The sequence below is a fragment of the Caretta caretta genome, chromosome 1, assembly GCF_965140235.1.
Source record: "Caretta caretta isolate rCarCar2 chromosome 1, rCarCar1.hap1, whole genome shotgun sequence".
Classification (NCBI taxonomy): Eukaryota; Metazoa; Chordata; order Testudines; family Cheloniidae; genus Caretta; species Caretta caretta.
In genome coordinates this window covers 273,134,677-273,153,160 of record NC_134206.1, presented here as the reverse complement: position 1 = coordinate 273,153,160, position 18,484 = coordinate 273,134,677, and positions in this window count along the sequence as shown.

Sequence of the window (18,484 nt, the reverse complement as noted above, 5' to 3'; positions counted from 1 at the left end):
CACACGATGAAGCCCTTTATTTCGACTTAAAGGGCTCTTAAAATCGATTTCCTTACTCCACCCCTGACAAGTGGATTAGCGCTTAAATCGGCCTTGCCGGCTCGAATTTGGGGTACTGTGGACACAATTCGACGGTATTGGCCTCCGGGAGCTATCCCAGAGTGCTCAATTGTGACCGCTCTGGACAGCACTCTCAACTCAGATGCACTGGCCAGGTAGACAGGAAAAGAACCGCGAACTTTTGACTCTCATTTCCTGTTTGGCCAGCGTGGAAAGCTGCAGGTGACCATGCAGAGCTCATCAGCAGAGGTGACCATTATGGAGTCCCAGAATCGCAAAAGAGCTCCAGCATGGACCAAACGGGAGGTACGGGATCTGATCGCTGTATGGGGAGAGGAATCCGTGCTATCAGAACTCCGTTCCAGTTTTCGAAATGCCAAAACCTTTGTCAAAATCTCCCAGGGCATGAAGGACAGAGGTCATAACAGGGACCCGAAGCAGTGCCGCATAAAACTGAAGGAGCTGAGGCAAGCCTACCAGAAAACCAGAGAGGCGAACGGCCGCTCCGGGTCAGAGCCCCAAACATGCCGCTTCTATGATGAGCTTCATGCCATTTTAGGGGGTTCAGCCACCACTACCCCAGCCGTGTTGTTTGACTCCTTCAATGGAGATGGAGGCAATACGGAAGCAGGTTTTGGGGACGAAGAAGATGATGATGATGATGAGGTTGTAGATAGCTCATAGCAAGCAAGCGGAGAAACCGGTTTTCCCGACAGCCAAGAACTGTTTCTCACCCTGGACCTGGAGCCAGTACCCCCTGAACCCACCCAAGTCTGCTTCCTGGACCCGGCAGGTGGAGAAGGGACCTCCGGTGAGTGTACCTTTTAAAATACTATACATGGTTTAAAAGCAAGCATGTGAAAGGATTACTTTGCCCTGGCATTTGCGGCTGGATGTACTCCCAAAGCCTTTGCAAAAGGTTTCTGGGGAGGGCAGCCTTATTGCGTCCTTCATGGTAGGACACTTTACCACTCCAGGCCAGTAACACGTACTCAGGAATCATTGTACAACAAAGCATTGCAGTGTATTTTTGCTGGCGTTCGAACAACATCCGTTCTTTATCTCTCTTTGTTATCCTCAGGAGAGTGAGATATAATTCATGGTCACCTGGTTGAAACTGAGTGCTCTTCTTCATTCCTGCTGGGCTGTTTGCCTGTGGCTGAACAGAAATGTTCCCCGCTGTTAGCCACGGGGAGGAGGGAGGGTTGAGGGGGTAGCCACGCAGTGGGGGGAGGCAAAATGCGACCTTGTAACGAAAGCACATGTGCTATGTATGTTATGTTAATAGCAAGGTTTACCCTGAAAGAGTGTAGCCACTGTTTTATAAAATGTGTCTTTTTAAATACCGCTGTCCCTTTTTTTTTCTCCACCAGCTGCATGTGTTTCAATGATCACAGGATCTTCTCCTTCCCAGAGGCTAGTGAAGATTAGAAAGAAAAAAAAACGCACTCGCGATGAAATGTTCTCTGAGCTCATGCTGTCCTCCCACACTGACAGAGCACAGACGAATGTGTGGAGGCAAATAATGTCAGAGTGCAGGAAAGCACAAAATGACCGGGAGGAGAGGTGGAGGGCTGAAGAGAGTAAGGGGCAGGCTGAAGACAGGGCTGAAGCTCAAATGTGGCGGCAGCGTGATGAGAGGAGGCAGGATTCAATGCTGAGGCTGCTGGAGGACCAAACCAGTATCCTCCAGTGTATGGCTGAGCTGCAGCAAAGGCAGCTGGAGCACAGACTGCCACTGCAGCCCCTCTGTAACCAACCGCCCTCCTCCCCAAGTTCCATAGCCTCCACACCCAGATGCCCAAAATGCGGTGCGGGGGCCACCGGCCAACCAGCCACTCCGCCACAGACGATTGCCCCAAAAAAAGAAGGCTGGCATTCAATAAATTTTAAAGTTGTAAACTTTTAAAGTGCTGTGTGGCATTTTCCTTCCCTCCTCCACCACCCTTCCTGGGCTACCTTGGTAATCATCCCCCTATTTGTGTGATGAATGAATAAAGAATGCATGAATGTGAAGCAACAATGACTTTATTGCCTCTGCAAGCGGTGATTGAAGGGAGGAGGGGAGGGTGGTTAGCTTACAGGGAAGTAGAGTGAACCAAGGGGCGGGGGGTTTCATCAAGGAGAAACAAACAGAACTTTCACACCGTAGCCTGGCCAGTCATGAAACTGGTTTTCAAAGCTTCTCTGATGCGTACCGCGCCCTCCTGTGCTCTTCTAACCGCCCTGGTGTCTGTGCTTGTTTCCCGAGCCCAGAATTGGCGTTCCACAGCATGAACCTGCCCCATTAGTACCATGATGCATGCATTAGCAGGGCCCATGCTTTCAGAGAAATCTGTGTCCATGTCCTGATCACTCACGTGACCGCGCTGACGTCGCCTCCTCGCCCGGTATCGCTGTGCCAGGTTCTGGTGCTGCATATACTGCTGGATAATGCGTGTGTGTTTAATGTGCTCCTAATTGCCAAAGTGAGCTGAGCGGCCTCCATGCTTGCCTTGGTATGGCGTCCGCACAGAAAAAAGGCACGGAACGATTGTCTGCCGTTGCTCTGACGGAGGGAGGGGCGACTGACGACACGGCTTACAGGGTTGGCTTCAGGGAGCTAAAATCAACAAAGGGGGTGGCTTTACATCAAGGAGTATTTCAGGCAGGACTTCACGGAGGGTTCCAATAAGAAATGGTGCACCTTAGTTATTGTTCTTATTGGAACAAGGAGGTTAGCCTGGCCTCTGATTGATACATGGCTAGATTTACCTCGCTGCACCTTCTCTGTGAGTGACTGCAGTGTGACCTAGAGGAATGAGTCCCCTAGACGGGGGAGGAGGCAAATGAGTACAAAACAAATCTGGTCTATTTCTTGTTTTGATCCACTCCATCTATCTTTTACATCTTTGGCTGGCAGCAGACGGTGCAGAAGGACTGCATGCCATCCACATCTCATGGCTGCTCGGCAGAAGATGGTACAGTACAACTGCTAGCCATCCTCATCTCTTGCCTGCCCAGCAGAAGATGGTACAATACGACTGCTAGCCATCCTCATCTCTTGCCTGCCCGGCAGAAGATGGTACAGCACGACTGCTAGCAATCTGTATTGCCTGCCTGCTCACCATAAGACGGTTCAATAGGACTGACTGCAGGACTAAAGAGAATGACCTGGTCAAGTCACTCCAAATTTAGTCCCTGCGCCCATGTCCGCCCACGCACTCCCAGCTGACGTGGCCAGGAGCAGCTCGTACACGACGACGACAGCTACCAGTCGTACTGCACCGTCTGCTGCCAGAAGGCAATGGGTTGCTGCTATTGTGTAGCAATGCCGTACCGCTTCTGCCAGCACCCAGGAGACATACGGTGACGATTACCTGAGCGGGCTCCATGCTTGCAGTGGTATGGCGTCTGCACAGGTAACTCAGGAAAAAAGGCGTGAAACGATTGTCTGCCCTTGCTTTCACGGAGGGAGGGAGGGAACGGGGGGCCTGATGATATGTACCCAGAACCACCCGCGACAATGTTTTAGCTCCATCAGGCATTGGGATCTCAACCCAGAATTCCAATGGGCAGCGGAGACTGCGGGAACTGTGGGATAGCTACCCACAGTGCAACACTCCGGAAGTCGACTCTAGCCTCGGTACTGTGGAAGCACTCCGCCGAGTTAATGCACTTAATGCACGTAGAGCATTTTCTGTGGGGACACACACACTCGAATATATAAAACCGATTTCTAAAAAAACGACTTCTATAAATTCGACCTTATTCCATAGTGTAGACATACCCTAAGTATAAGAACAGAGAGAACAGGTGGAGACAGACAGACAGGGAAATACAAGGAAATGAGACAATATTGGTTAGCATGATAGGCCTGGGAGGCTTTCGCCTTCCTCTGCAGAGTGAAGCATGGGTCACTTGCAGGTTCAAACTGGTGAAAATGGTGGATTCTCTGTAACTTGAAGTCTTTAAATAAGGATTTGAGTACTTCACTAACTCAGCCAGAGGTTAGGGGTCTATTACAGGAGTGGGTGGGCGAGGTTCTGTGGCCTGCAATGTGCGGGCGATCAGACTAGATGATCACAATGGTCCCTTCTGGCCTTATGAATCTACGGTATAAAAGTCAGTTTCTATACTTGTGTGGAGTGGTGTATCTTAACATGGCTCAGATGTCCCACCCAAACATAACTACACTGCTAGGTTATATGGAAAAAATAGATGGTATTAAGGAGACAAAATTAATTAATTCACTTTAATAGGATGGGTGTCTCTGCTTGTTTATGTCCCCACATTGTGTATGTATCCTATTAAATTTCCTCTTATTACTCAACCCTTCCCTCATTTCGTGACACCGGTACTACCCTAATCTCGCCACATCACATCAGTTAATTGGTTGGGTTTTTCTCTGTGTAACTGCTACTGCTCTGATTTTGTCGTGGTCCACAGATTTAGTCACAATCAAATGTACATCAAACATCTGACAAAGAAAGACAGGGAGCATCTGTCCAGGGACCCAGATTCTCTTCCTTTGTTTGTGCCAAGTTGTACTGCTTAGGCAATGCAAAGCAGTAGGCAATGCAAAGCGTCAGACTCTGGCCCTAACTGGCATCTGAGAATTATCCTGCTGCAGGGGAGTTGTCAACTGACATAAGATGGCATAGCTGGCTCCTTTACTAAGTGCCTCCCATATGGTAGCATAGAGGATGGGAGAGGGCATAGAAAGGAGATAATGCAGAGTACATTGGAGTTCACCAATGCACAATTGTCATATGATCTCTGAGACCACAGGCAGTTGTTGTAAATTAGAGCAGCCCCTAATCTGTTCTAATTTATGCTGAAGGCTGAAGTCACCACAGTTGCACCATAAGAATGAAGGAGATTTAACTTGCTTCCTAGTACCCCTCCACTCCTCTGCACTGAGTATGTCTCAGTGCAGAAGAGGAACTGAGCCAAGGTGTTCAAGGAGGCCAGTGTGCATCCTTAGTAAAATTCAAGTTAAGCTTCTAGGGTGACTTTGCCTGAAAGTTTCATCCTCTTCTCTTTCATGTGCTGTCTAATTATTTCCTCTTCTCTGCACCACTGAAGAATGGAAATAGGAGAGCTAAACCTTGTAAATCAATTGACATATCTTGGTGTAAGCTAAATTTTGTTCTGATAAGTAAAATGTTTTGCTTTGGGAATATGGATTTTTAGACGTCCTTCATCTAGACTATGTAGTTAAGATCCTACATGTGTGAATGCCGATGTTTATATTTATTGTCACAATTGCATTATGGGAGTATTCATGGTGTAAGGTACAATTCCACAATAGAGAAGGATATCAGACTCCGGCCCACAGTGTGATAATTATAGTGCTGCAATGTGATATTCTAAAAGCTAAATAGAGTATTTTAAATCTGGCTAAAGGAGAAAACACACAATTTGAACAATGGAGGCAATACTGATGTCAATATTCAGGAACAAAAATGGACAAAGAACATGTACAAGTTTTACTGAAATGATATCGACCTGTCTGTCTTGGCCAGATCCGGATACCATTATTCTCATTGAAATACCTTTCTCCTCAAGTAATTCCAGTGGGGCTACTCAAGGTACGAAGCTCTCTAAAGTTCTCAGTATTATTTTTCTTATACTTCTTTACCACCTATCAGCTAATACATACATCATAGCTTACTCTTTGGGTATGTCTACACTTGGAAATGGAGGTGTGATTCCCAGCTTGAGGAGGCATATTCTCGCTAGGTCTCGTTGAGCTAGCATGCTAAAAATGGAGTATAGCTGTGGCAGCATGAGTACTAGGGTGGGTTCATCTCCCAGAGTATGATTGCCTCCAAGACCCTAGTCACATACTTGAGGTGGCTAACCCATCCTTCTGGTTGCGCTGCTGAGACCACCCTCCATTTTCAGCATACGAGCTTGATGAGACCTAGTGTCCTCAAAATCCATATACACCCCCAGCTCCAAGTGCAGATGTAACCTTTAGTAAATTCAAAAATGGCTTTTATCATAGATATCTGAATAGATCTACAGAAGATATATAATAGGTCTCCTGACACTAATCCTGTTGACTAGACAGTGTTCATTGAAACGGCAGAAAAATCATTATAAAGCTGTCTGCTCTGAAACTATAGGCAGTTTTATATTTCTAACTAGGTCAAGTACTGAATAAGACTTCAACCACTCCTAAATAGTTGCTTTTATAAAAATAAATACATAAATAAAACTTCAGACAATTAAAGATATTTTATGTTTGCTTTAATGGCTAGAAAATGAAAGTTCATTTGAAATTCAAGCTTTTATTCTTGCTCAAGCCACAGTTCTTTTATTCTCATCCAACTGGAAGTATTTGGAATGTTGCTTTGTACTTTCAAGAATAACAGTCACATACGTTTGCTGTTCATATTCACATTGGATTCTTAGCAGTGAGATGTGTAACAATACAAGTTTGCATAGCCGAATGTTCTCTAAGCATTTTTGTGGTTTCTTGGATAAATATCAGTAATCCAGTTTTTGATGCTCTCGAATATGTGGAATGTGACATTTGGAATGGTATAACACTGAAGGTAACTCTACTCAGAAAAAACAAATGCCTTCTCTCTTTCTTACCAATGGATGAATGATTTCCCACCCACCCCCAATTGTATTGAAAGAATAATATGGTCACTTTGAAAATTCCACCTAATAGTATTTGCTGAAAATGAACTATCTGATAATGAAGGAGGGCCATATTTTGCCACTTTTAGGTATTCGGATTACATTTAAATCAACATCGAAGGACAGCATTTAGCCCTCTAAATGAGACAAGCTCAGCAGAGCTCCTCTTTGCTCAACCCAGAGGCATGCTGGTGTTAGCCATGCAAAACTGACTATCCAGTTCTCCTAGATATCCTCAAGTCCTGTTGCAATATTCCAGGCATAAAAGGATTCTCTGGTCTCAGGGAGTATCATCCTAATAATGGCTGAGAACTAAGGCATGACTACAAATATTTATTATAGGTCTAAAGTATTCAGGGAGAGACCAATAAAAACGTCTGGAACAAACCTTAATTACTTTAGATTTGGTAAAAATTAGAAATCACAAAAGAGAGAGTTGATCGTAGCTATTGTTGTAGCTCATACCTTCACAGGTTCTGTAGTTTCTGTTATATTGACTAAACCTGAGTTACATGCACTCATTCACCTCTGCTGTTGTATCTGATGCCACATGGCATGTGTTCAGGAACGAACTGCAACTGATGAAAACAACACCTGGGATCAGTACATGCAGTAATTGTGAGATTCTAGAAGCAGAGTTTCTTCTGTCAGATGATTGTCATGTAAGACCCAGGAACGGTTTTCAATTGAAAAGCTTTCATATTGTTATAAAATATGGAGAGTCACTTGAAATTTGGTACTCTTTAAAGTCTCCTGTATCGTCCAGTTCATCTAAACCTCAAGAGTTATTCTTTTGAGATCTTGTCCACTCCAGTGCTATAATTCCATGTAACTATTGGGATGGTTGTTCATAAGCCTTTACTTTGTCCTAAAGAGCCTAGACCTGGCCTACCTGAGGGACTACTGCTCTCCCCAGGCCATGCTGCCACAGCTGCAGTCAGCAGGACACTTGAGCTGGATGCCCCTTGTTACAAAAGTAAGGGGGGCAGATAGCAGGGTGTTCCTTGTGAGGACTCTGGAACATGTTCTCCTTTGGTGACTACCCTGGCATGCTACAAAAGGCATCTATTTGACAGGGTTTTCAGAGCGGGCTGAGGGTTTGCTTTCCACAATTAAGGAGTAGGAAAGAGTCTCTGGAGGTGACTGACTGAGTTCCTGATGCAAGGATTAATGCTGCTGGGATTTTATTTATTGTCTTGTTACTGATGTTAGGGCACTTAGAGCCTTGGATAGGTATCTTACTTTTAAAAAAAATCTAAATAAATAAACACATAATTTTGTTGAGGTGCTTGTCCCTTCCATTACAGTTCCCTCTGCTTTTTGTAGTTACTGTCATGTGTCTTCAGTGTACTGTATTCAGGTTATAACAAGGGATGTGCAAACCAGCTAGTCAATTGAAGCTTACTTGAACTGTGGCAAGCTTAAGTAGAAAGGCTGATTTCCTGGGGTTGAGAATCCCTTTTTGCCTCTAATGTCATCAGCAAGTGAAAATTCAAGCTGAAACTAACACTTAAGCCGCTAACACTCTGTTAACCGGTTGAGTTCCATTGGTTGTATAATGCAAATGGCTAGATGCATCAAGATCCCCCTAATCAAAGGTCCCCTCTCCTCTTGAATGGACATTGAGCTGTTGCATTATCTTAAATATCATCCGGGGGAAAGCAGAAGGCTGGTGGACTTCCACTCCTCCTTTCTGCCAGGCTCTTAGCAAGGTGATTGATGCCCCTACTTACCCATCCAAATTAATCCTACTCCCTGTCCAAGTCCCAGCGAAGGAGGAGCTTCATCCAAAGGGAATTCCCTTAGCCCTAATACACTCTGAAACTGTCAGCTGTATAGCTAATGGGCAGTTGCTTGCAGCAGCAGGAGAGGGAGTATTGCCGGTCTTACTGCTGCAAAATTGGGTGGTGGATAGTCCACCCTTCATATGCAAAACATTCCTTATTTTGAATGTAAGCAGTAGGTCTCACATGGCCATGCTGCCCCCGAAAAGAAGTAGAATAGGGGGAAATGGCCATTCATCCAATCCCAGAAATTGTTAGTGAGGGTGTGGAGGATTATGATCCATTTGAAAGCTGCTGAGCCTCCCTTTCCAGAAAATCATATCAAGTAACACTGACGCGATTTGTGGGAAGCTGGGAGCCCAGGCCTGTTGGGAGGAGGCGTGTGCAGGGATTAAGTGGATGTAAAAGCAAAACCCACAATGGTTCTAATGAAATTCTGAGGTGACTGAGTAAACTTTGACATGTACAAGAACCTTTTAGCAATCTACATTTACACTGCAGCCAGCTCTAGGTGTCAACCCACTTTTAGCTTCAATAAACTATAAAAATATAATTGCTGCAGGAGGTTGAAGTGGCAGCTTGGTGCAGAATTTAGGCAAATTACATCAGTTTAGATTAATGTATTGATGCCCAGTAGTTAGATTATCTGAATGAAGTGTGGAAGAAAAAGTTGTGCTTTGTATTTCATGGAGTTATAGAATCCTAGAAATGTAGGGTTGGAAGGGCCTTTGAGAGGTTATCTAGTCCACTCCCACCCACAAGTTGAGGCAGGACCAAGTAAATGTGGATCATCCCTGACAGGGGTTTGTCTAAGCCAGTGGTCCCCAACCTTTCTGTGGGAATAGCATATTGCTATTTCCAGAAGACTGTGGCGGGCGCCGGACACCCCGCCGCTGAAATGCCGCCAAGAAGCGACACGTCTCAGTGGCATTTAGGCAGGAGGTTCTTCGGCAGCGGCATTTTGGAGGTGTGGTGTCCTGCAGGCACACAAAAATGCCCTGGCGGGCACCATGGCACCACATAGGGGACCACTGGTCTAAGCTGTTCATAAAAACCTCCAATGAATGGGATTCCACAACCTTTCTTGATAACTTTAGCGTTCTAATTTATAAACACAGTTTTTGTGAACATCTAACCTAAATCTCCCTTGTTGCACATTAAACTGATTACTTCTTGTCTGACCTTCAGTGGACATGGAGAACAAGTGATCACCATCCTCTTTATAGCTGCCCTTAACATATTTGAAGACTGTTATCAAGTCCCTCCTTAGCCTTCTTTTCTGACAACTAAACAGATGCAGATATGGAAAAAACTTCAACAAGTTTAGAGCCAGGGTGTCAAACACATGGCCCACTGGCTGGATCCAGTCCATCTGAGGTATTTATGGGGTTCCAAATGACATATTCAGATTGGGCAGAATCTCATCATTTATTTTGGTGGGGAGGGGGCAGTAAATGTAAGTTTAAGCCCTCATGGTTGTAAAGGAAACCTTCCAAATGCAAACTGTGTGTAAACCGATGTGGTGTTGTCTTCCTGTGTCTAAAGATAGCCTGCAGCAATGGCTCTGAATGGCATAAGGAAGGAAGAGAAACAAAGGGAAGAAAGAGCAGTGGCATGAAATAGGGCCAGTAGGTTTCCACTGAATGATTCTGAATGTGACAATAACATTCTGAATAAATAGTAGTTGCTAAAATTCAGTCATTTTGTAAAGGCTGGATTCTACCCTTAATCTTTGGGCAATGCCCTCCCATTACATCTCTGGGTGCTCTAATGTAGTCTGTTGGGGGTGGGGGGAGCCATGGAGTATTAAATGTATGTCTTGGCTCAGGGACCATAACGGTTGGATTGTTCCCCAAAATAACTAGTAGTGGAATTTGGCCCCCCTCCACTGAATGGGTTTGAGACTCTGGGATTTGAGGGTTGATCAGACTGTTAGGGTGGCCAGGTGAGAGAGAGAGAGAGAGAGAGAGAGAGAGAGAAAGTCAACCAACCTTCTGTTAACCCATAAAATAAGGTTCCAGTGTGGTATAAATTGTGGTCGACAATTAGAGATGCTTCTCATTTTATCTTGCATCAGTTCCTTCATTCCTAGTTTATATTCCACTATGCAGAGAGCAATGCTGCCGAGCGTAAATGCAAATAAATAAAAAGCCAACCTATTTCTTTCCCTTTACTTTGTGTAAAATATATTTTAATTGTCTGCAAATGGCAGGTCCCATCCTATGAACTGCTGAGTGTCTTCAACTCCCACCAACTTCAGTTAGAGTTGTGAGTGCCCAGCACCTTGCAATGGCTAAGTTAATTGCTTTTCACTAAAACAGCTGAAGATAAACCAAGCAGCGACATATATCCTTTCCACTTCTGCCTGCTAGAGGCTACTGGCAAACTAGCTAGCTACAGAGTAATATATTCATAAACCAGCAGTGAGTTATTACAAAACCTAACAGTCAGTTAGTGCTTATAAATAGTTCAAAACAACATGAAACAATGGAGGCTCTTTGTATGTGGCAGAGCTCAAGGATTTATGGTGGGAATTTTTTCCAGGAAACAAAAAGAAAACCTGAGCCCACCTAGTTGTGTGGATCATTGTAATTATAATCTTGAAACAGTTTTATATACAAAAACCCATTCACAGACTTCAAAGATTAAAAATATGTATCTGGCAGATGGTAAAACATGGCATATGGTCAATTTATAGCTGTAAAAAGCGTGAGGACACAGAATTATGAGTAGGGGAAAGATGTGGGGAAGGTTTTTTTGTTTGTTTGTTTGTTTTTTGAATTTTGAACAAAGTTTGGTTTCAGCTGCAGAGGAATCTCTGCATGGAGGAGATTTTATCTGAACTGCATTACTGAGCACTCACCAAAGGAAAAAGGGGAAAGCTTTTAGAAATTCATAGTTCAGAGGCAATTTTGGAACCAAAGTTTTCCTCTTTATTTTATTTGCTCTCCTCTTGTCTTGCTCATTATTTTTCCCAGCTAGCTTTCTTTCTTTCTTTCTTTCTTTCTTTCTTTCTTTCTTTCTTTCTTTCTTTCTTTCAGTGATATACAGGAAGACAGCCAAGATAGCAACTGAGATTCAGCAAGCCAGAAATTTAAAAAATATTTAAAAAAAAAAAAAAAGGAAGCATTTGTCTGGTATATAGCCATGTACACTTCTGGGGCTTTCTAAATAATAAAGAATAGAATTGAAGCAATTGTAGTGGGGTGACTGACAAGTAAAATTAATTTCCATGTTCTATATTCTATGTTCCATTTGATACACTCTCCATATTATATTAGCACAGTTATGCAAAATAAAGGAAAAATCTCAAATTCAAACTTTGACCTCTCCATCAAAGGCCATCAGTGTACCTTTCATATGAGAGTTCAACCATTCATGTGCTTTAACTTTATGGCAGTCAGTCTGTGGTAGACTCTATACAGTTGGTTTCAGATATAGTCTTAAAATTTAGTACAGTCATTCATTGTAGCTCTGATTTCCAGGGGAAAAAATGAAATTTGAAATTACTCTCATAGGTTAGACAAAGGCCATCAGTCTAGCAGCTAACAAAAATTGTGTGTTATTTGCATGAGGCATTTACACTGGGTGGTCTCCAATTTGGAGAATTTAAGGTCATCTGGTGTCATCGGTTCTATGTGTAGGGTTTTAGCTACAAACACTTTGAAGGTGAGTGGGTAACCACTGGAGGGTTGACTGTGATCAACTGGAAACCACATCTACCTGTGAGTTGTACGTTCCTTCACTGAAAGCCTGATCCTAACTGGGGTCTCTGGCTGCTATTGCAGTACAAATAGTGAGCCTAATTTTTCCATTTCACTGCACTAATTTTAAACCACAGTAACTTCACTAATGTCAATAGAGTTACCCTGATGCATAGTCAGTATAAGAGTAGAGAATCAGTCCGCACAGTGGTAAGAATGATAATATGCAGGTGGGGTGGGCTTTTTAAATTTTATGCATCAGAACTATATGACTGCTCTGAATAAATATAGCTTGTGACTATATTTTACTATTCAAACCTGACTCTTTTATATTGACATATCTCTTATTTTAATAGTAGTCCTAGTCTGAAAAATATCATACTTTATCAGCTCTATTTTGTGTGTATGTGTGCTCGTAAGAGAACAGAGGAGAGTTTTGTTCTGAAGTGGACACATGGGGAATATCTGTTTTCTGCCATCTCACTGTGTCACTGCATCGAAGAATAGTGGAGCAAACAGTCTCTTCCAACTAGAAGTAAGTGAATATCACTTTAAATTTTCAGTAGGATTGCAGATGTGAATCATTAGGCCACACTGTGCTATTATGTTGCACCACTTTTTAGGGACGTGTTTAAATGAGGATATGCTAACTCCTAACTGGAAATGTATATGATGCTTTTCAGACAGGACAGTGAGTAACTCTTATAGGGCCTAATCCCACCAGATACTGAGCGCCTTCCAAGAGGTGCTCCATGTGTTCCATTCCCATTATATTAAGAAGGCTTCTCAGGAAGTGCTCAGCTCTGTAGTGTAATTCCAGCTAAAAGAAATATTTCAGGAAACAGGCATGCCATAAAGATTAGTGTCTATGAAATGTTTAGGCCTTCATCACTAAGTATATTACAACAAACCAAACGATCCATGTTTCACTCCCATGATAGATCCCACAATCACTGGTATCTCATTTACAACATGGAATCATATTGTGCACTTGAAGGTGCCTCACAAGTACAGACAAAAGAACACACTGCTAATTGCCTTTTTGAGTTTTGTGGTTTTTGGAATGGGGGTGGGAGGAAAACTTTATTCTGCACGTATGAAGAGGCTTGTGATTCATTTCCCAGTCCTCAGAAATGAAAAGTATCCTTGGAGAATGACTTGCACTTTTGTTCTGTTTTTTAAATATCTCCTGTGAAAAAATCTGTCACCAGAGGACATGGAACAGAAAGTAAAATAAATACACATTGACCCGATTGTTATCAAAGATGACCAAGCTATCATGTAAAAGTGAAAATTGTTATCAATAGATTCAGACTTGGGTTTTTTACTTGCCTTTCAAAGATTTAGGGGCATGATTCTGTAGATTCATGATTCCTCAATAACACAAAACTCCTTTGAAATGAATGAGCACTTTGCATCAGTCAGAAGCTCAGGATCAGGCCCAAGAAAAGCAAACTGATTGATCTTTAAAATAACTAATGAATCCTGCAAAGGAGATAGAAGAGTTTCAGGGTCCCAGGTGAATCCAGTGCCTTTCAAAAATGGTACATACTGTTTCAGTGATAAACTGCACTCTGGTGCATTTGTTTCTGAAATCTTGTTCTAGCTCTGAGGGTGGGTAAGGAGTAAAGCAATTGGACCTTTCCTGAAAGCCAGTGTGTGGCCAACCTATTGTTGAGGTGATCAAGGAAAGCATGAATATTTTTCTGTCATGAGGAGTCACTGCTGACTTATTTCTCTCTAGGCTGTTAGACATCAATCCAACTGTGCAGGGACAGGGTCTGAGGGGGGGAGAGAGAACATTCCTGCTGAACGACTTACAGAACAGTGTAATACTATCCAGCCCTCCTACAGGAAAGAAAAAGGGCCTTGGAAGCTGTTACAATGAGGGAAGAGGTCGCGAGGTTAGAGGCGCAGCATGTGGAAACTAGCAGTAACTCGTACTCAAAAGCATGACAGTCACACTGTAGTTGGCAGGAGCGAGGGTAAGAAAATAGCCTCTCCCCAGCAATATGTTCTGATGTACTGGATGCAGTTTGGTAGTGTTGTTATTTATGGTTTGTGCTATCCCAGACATGGATCAGGGTCCCATTGTGCTAAGCACCATACAAACACATCACAAAAAGAGTCCCTGCCCTCAGAGTTCACGATCCCAGTTCAGTAGATGGTTGCGACAAACAGATATGGGGAGCATAAGTGAGATGATTCTGGTTAGATTAAAAGGCAGTGGTCTCAGAGCACCAGCTGACTGTCCATTATTGAGTATTTTATAGGGACGGATGAAAAGAGAGGGGTGACATTGTTGGAGCGATGAGCCAGGGAGATAATCTTCGCAGCAGTATTTTGAATAGATATAATGGATACAATGTTTTACCCAAGCTATGTTTATGAGACCAGGAACCCTGAAATAATGAAATGTCCACGGAGAGTAGTTTTTGTTTGTCCAGTGCAAGAGCCTTTTGCTCCTCAGTTCCTCCTCTAACCCATTGGGTATGGAGCTATATCATTCGCTTGTGCACATTTCATCTCATATATACTTTTGAAGTTCAGAAATAGATCATGATAACTCAATTTTACTAGCTATATTGAACACAGCTCTTTAAAGAGTTAACATTAGAGAACACATTGCACTGTGCACCCCCCATGTCTGGAGGTACTGTGGGCCATTGGCAGCTACACGTTAGAGGTGTGGCTATGCATGCCTGGGTTGATTTACTACGTTCTCCAATGTCATAAATAGTATTTGATCCTCCTTTTGACGCTAGCCCAGCCTTCTTGGGTTGGATGAAAACAATTTTGGTAAATCAACTGAATGAAGTTTTCAGTGTACCAGAGAGATCCCACCTTCTCCTACCGCCGCTGCGACTAGTACCTAACTTATTTTCCTCCATGGTTATTTCTGTGACCATTCTTTTAAAACATGAAGTGCACACTTTGCAAGTGACTAGTTACTCAAAGGGTATAGCGTACCTGAAGCTTCCTGATGGCCAGGGAACTCCTGAGCATTTTTCTTTGCAGATCCTTCCCTGGTCATTATTGTTTCTACCTTTGTCAGCTTGTAGTGAGAGCAGGGGATTTATTTCATATATAGCAACTCTTTGTCTCCAGACCCATCCCAGCACAACCCATTAACAGACTACACAGTATGATAACCATAATATATGTTTCTATGTCCTCTGGATGAGGATCAGTGTCCAGATGTGATGTTGGCAAATGATTTTCTGCATTTCTTCTCTTGAGCCCTGGGTGTGGGAGAGGAAAGCAAGGTAGGGCATATCTGACCTTTGTCATCAAGTGGTGTCTCTGGATATCATACTTTGCGATGAGAGGTGCCGTCTCAAAATCCTGAAGGCTGAGTACTTAGGTGGAGACAGTGCACTAAGGGACCGATCAAAACCCATTGAGGTCAATGGGTGGCTCTCCACTGATTTTAATGAGCTTTGGATAGGGCCCCAATACAGCCTGAGCACCTAGAGAGTCAGAACTCTGTCCCTACCTATTCTGATCTTTGATAATTCCAAACAAACATCTGAAAGCTGGCCAATAAAAAGCCCTCATCTTCCCTATTACATGCTCAGCATACCCCTTTTTGAAAGTCTTGCTGCTCAGGAGTCACCAGTCTGGTCCTTTTTGTCTCTGAGATCCTGTTCTCTGTAACTTCCCAGACGCCCTCATGTTTAATTGTGCAGCGTTCCATGAAATTTGCTACCATCATAACCACTCATTCACATGCAAAACTCCCCAAACTGGATATTCTTTTTAAAACATGCATCCAAATCTTTTGAGTTGTGACAAAAGTCCATCTTAAGGTGAAACACAACTGCCCCTTGGCTCCCAGCTACAGCTGGTAAAAATACAACATAATTCCCTTGGCAGGCTAAGTGACTGATCCTATATTTCCACTCCTCTCCTGGGGGAAAGAAACCAGTGGTGGATGTTAAGTGGTGGATATGCCAAAATGACCCTTTTCTACACTGCCATCTTTGTATTTCATTTCAGCCACAGTAATGAAAAAGCAGTAGGTTATAAAACTCAAAAACTAAATGCACAGTGCATTTCAAAATTACTGTATATAGAAAAGCATAATGTATATATCACAAAGTTAGAGGGCAGGCAATGGTTATCAGAAACCTTTCCCTATCATTTCATATGGAATCATTTAAGACTTTTCTATGTGATATTGCAGGGGTTCTCAATCTTCACTGCACCACGACCCCCTTCTGACAACAAAAATTACTACAGGACACCAGGAGGCGGAACCAAAGCCTGAGCCTGCCCGAACCCTGCTGCCTCGGGTGTGGGGGCCAAAGCCTGAGCTCCACCGCTCTGGGACGAAGGGCCAAAGCCAAAGTCCCTGTGAGCTGATCCCCGCCACTAAGGGATGAAGTTCTCAGGCTTCAGCCCCATAGGGTGGGGCTCAGGCTTCAGCCCCGGGCCCCAGCAAGTCCAACGCCAGCCCTGGCGACCCCATTGAAACAGGATTGCGACACACTTTGGGGTCCTGACCCACAGTTTGAGAACCGCTGTGGTATAGTAACACTTCTTCTAGATCCAGACTGGCTATGTAAAGACTTGTTACAAGACACATTGCACATTCATAGACCTATGTGAATAACCTGTCACAGGGTTTCTTCTTTATGACCTCCCAGATTCAGCTGATGACTACATCCCTGTGGCTCTATTTTTATATACTATAAATAGTAATTAATGATTCTGTACCATGACAGTTAAAATGCTAGAAAATGGATTTTTTTTAAATGGTGAATTTAGTGCTGGTAGAAGGCAGATTTACCCAAAGACCTCTGTGTAACCATAGAAAAGAAAGGATATATGACAAGTAGCAGCAGTGCATGCTTTCCTCCGTTATCCTAGTGGAGCCACCTCTAGGAGTAAGAGAGTAGTTCAGTTTCTGTATCACTTTGCTGATACAGACCGCCAACATGTGTACCAAGGAGTTTCAGAGGATTTTAAGATGTTGGACACATATCTAGTTGGAAACTATTTAGGAAGCCACAACTCATTTCATAGACCACTGGATAGTCATTGTATGGTTACTGCTTTCAGATGCTAGTGGGATAGTTGAACCATTGACCTAGACACTCTATATCCCATTACCACTCCCTTGGACTATCTTGGCTCCTTCCCATTTATCATCTGATCCAGACGATGTTGCAATTAGTTGCAAAATGTGTGCGTTCTAAAGCACAGCTGTAAGGAACCCAGCAGTTTTGTCCCATTTGGTTTTATACCCCAACTTTGTCTTTGGTTTTTGATCTGTGCAGGTTTTATCCCTTCCTGCTCCAAGTTTCACTTTGGGATCTGGCTTTGTTCAAACCTGAAATTCAAAGTGAGAGCAGCCAAGGTGAAAGAATTTCATCCACTTTCACAACAGCAAATTTGTGCATGGTTTTTATTAAAAAAACATACACTGGCCCTGGTTTGCTCAAAACTGGGTCCAAGCTAATTTAAAAGATGTGTAAAACCTGTCAGTGAAGCTGAGGGGTGTGTCTACATTCCACAAAAAAGTATAGTACATTCATTGCAGGAATATATGTGTGGAGTGAGGGGCAAAGGCTGGGGGTGGGGCAAAAGTGGCTTCAGTCCACCTTTGCACTTCCTTGTATCCTTGAACCAGACTTGCTATATATTAGAGCAGCTTCAGAATTCTAATCTGTGTTGCAGCAGCCAAGAATAACTTAGAGAGCAGCACTCCCCAGCCATGCCCTTCCCACCCTGACCATGCAGCTGACCCATTCCTACACCAGAGGCTGCTAGTGGGAGTGGCATAGAGCATTGTGACCCACTCAGTGCTGCCTAGAGAACTCCCTTACACCAGAGGCGGGTTCTACTAACTATACAGTCCTTTTACACCATCAGAGGGGCATAGGAATTCAGGCTTTTGGTCTGAGATTCAAGGGTATAATGAAATGTGAAACAGTTTGGTAGAAGCCACATAACCAGATGTGGGCTGAATTCTAAAACCCTTATATATTCAAAACTCCCTTTGACTGCAGTAAGAGTTGCAAGAGTAACCTCTGAGCAAGGACATCAGGATTTGGGCCCGTGTATCTAGGCAAGAACTTTCCTTACCCCCTTGTTCAGACGTGCATAAAATATTGTGATTATATTTGATGACATTTCTGCTTGCTGTATTAGGCCTTCCACTGTCATATTTTATTATTTCATAAGTGTTCTGCCTTTTCCTGCTGAATTCTGATGAGAAAAAGATGATGGTTTCTTTACCCTAGCAAGTCAGCAAAGATCGCTTGCTGACACAAAACAGACGTGCCCTGCATCCTC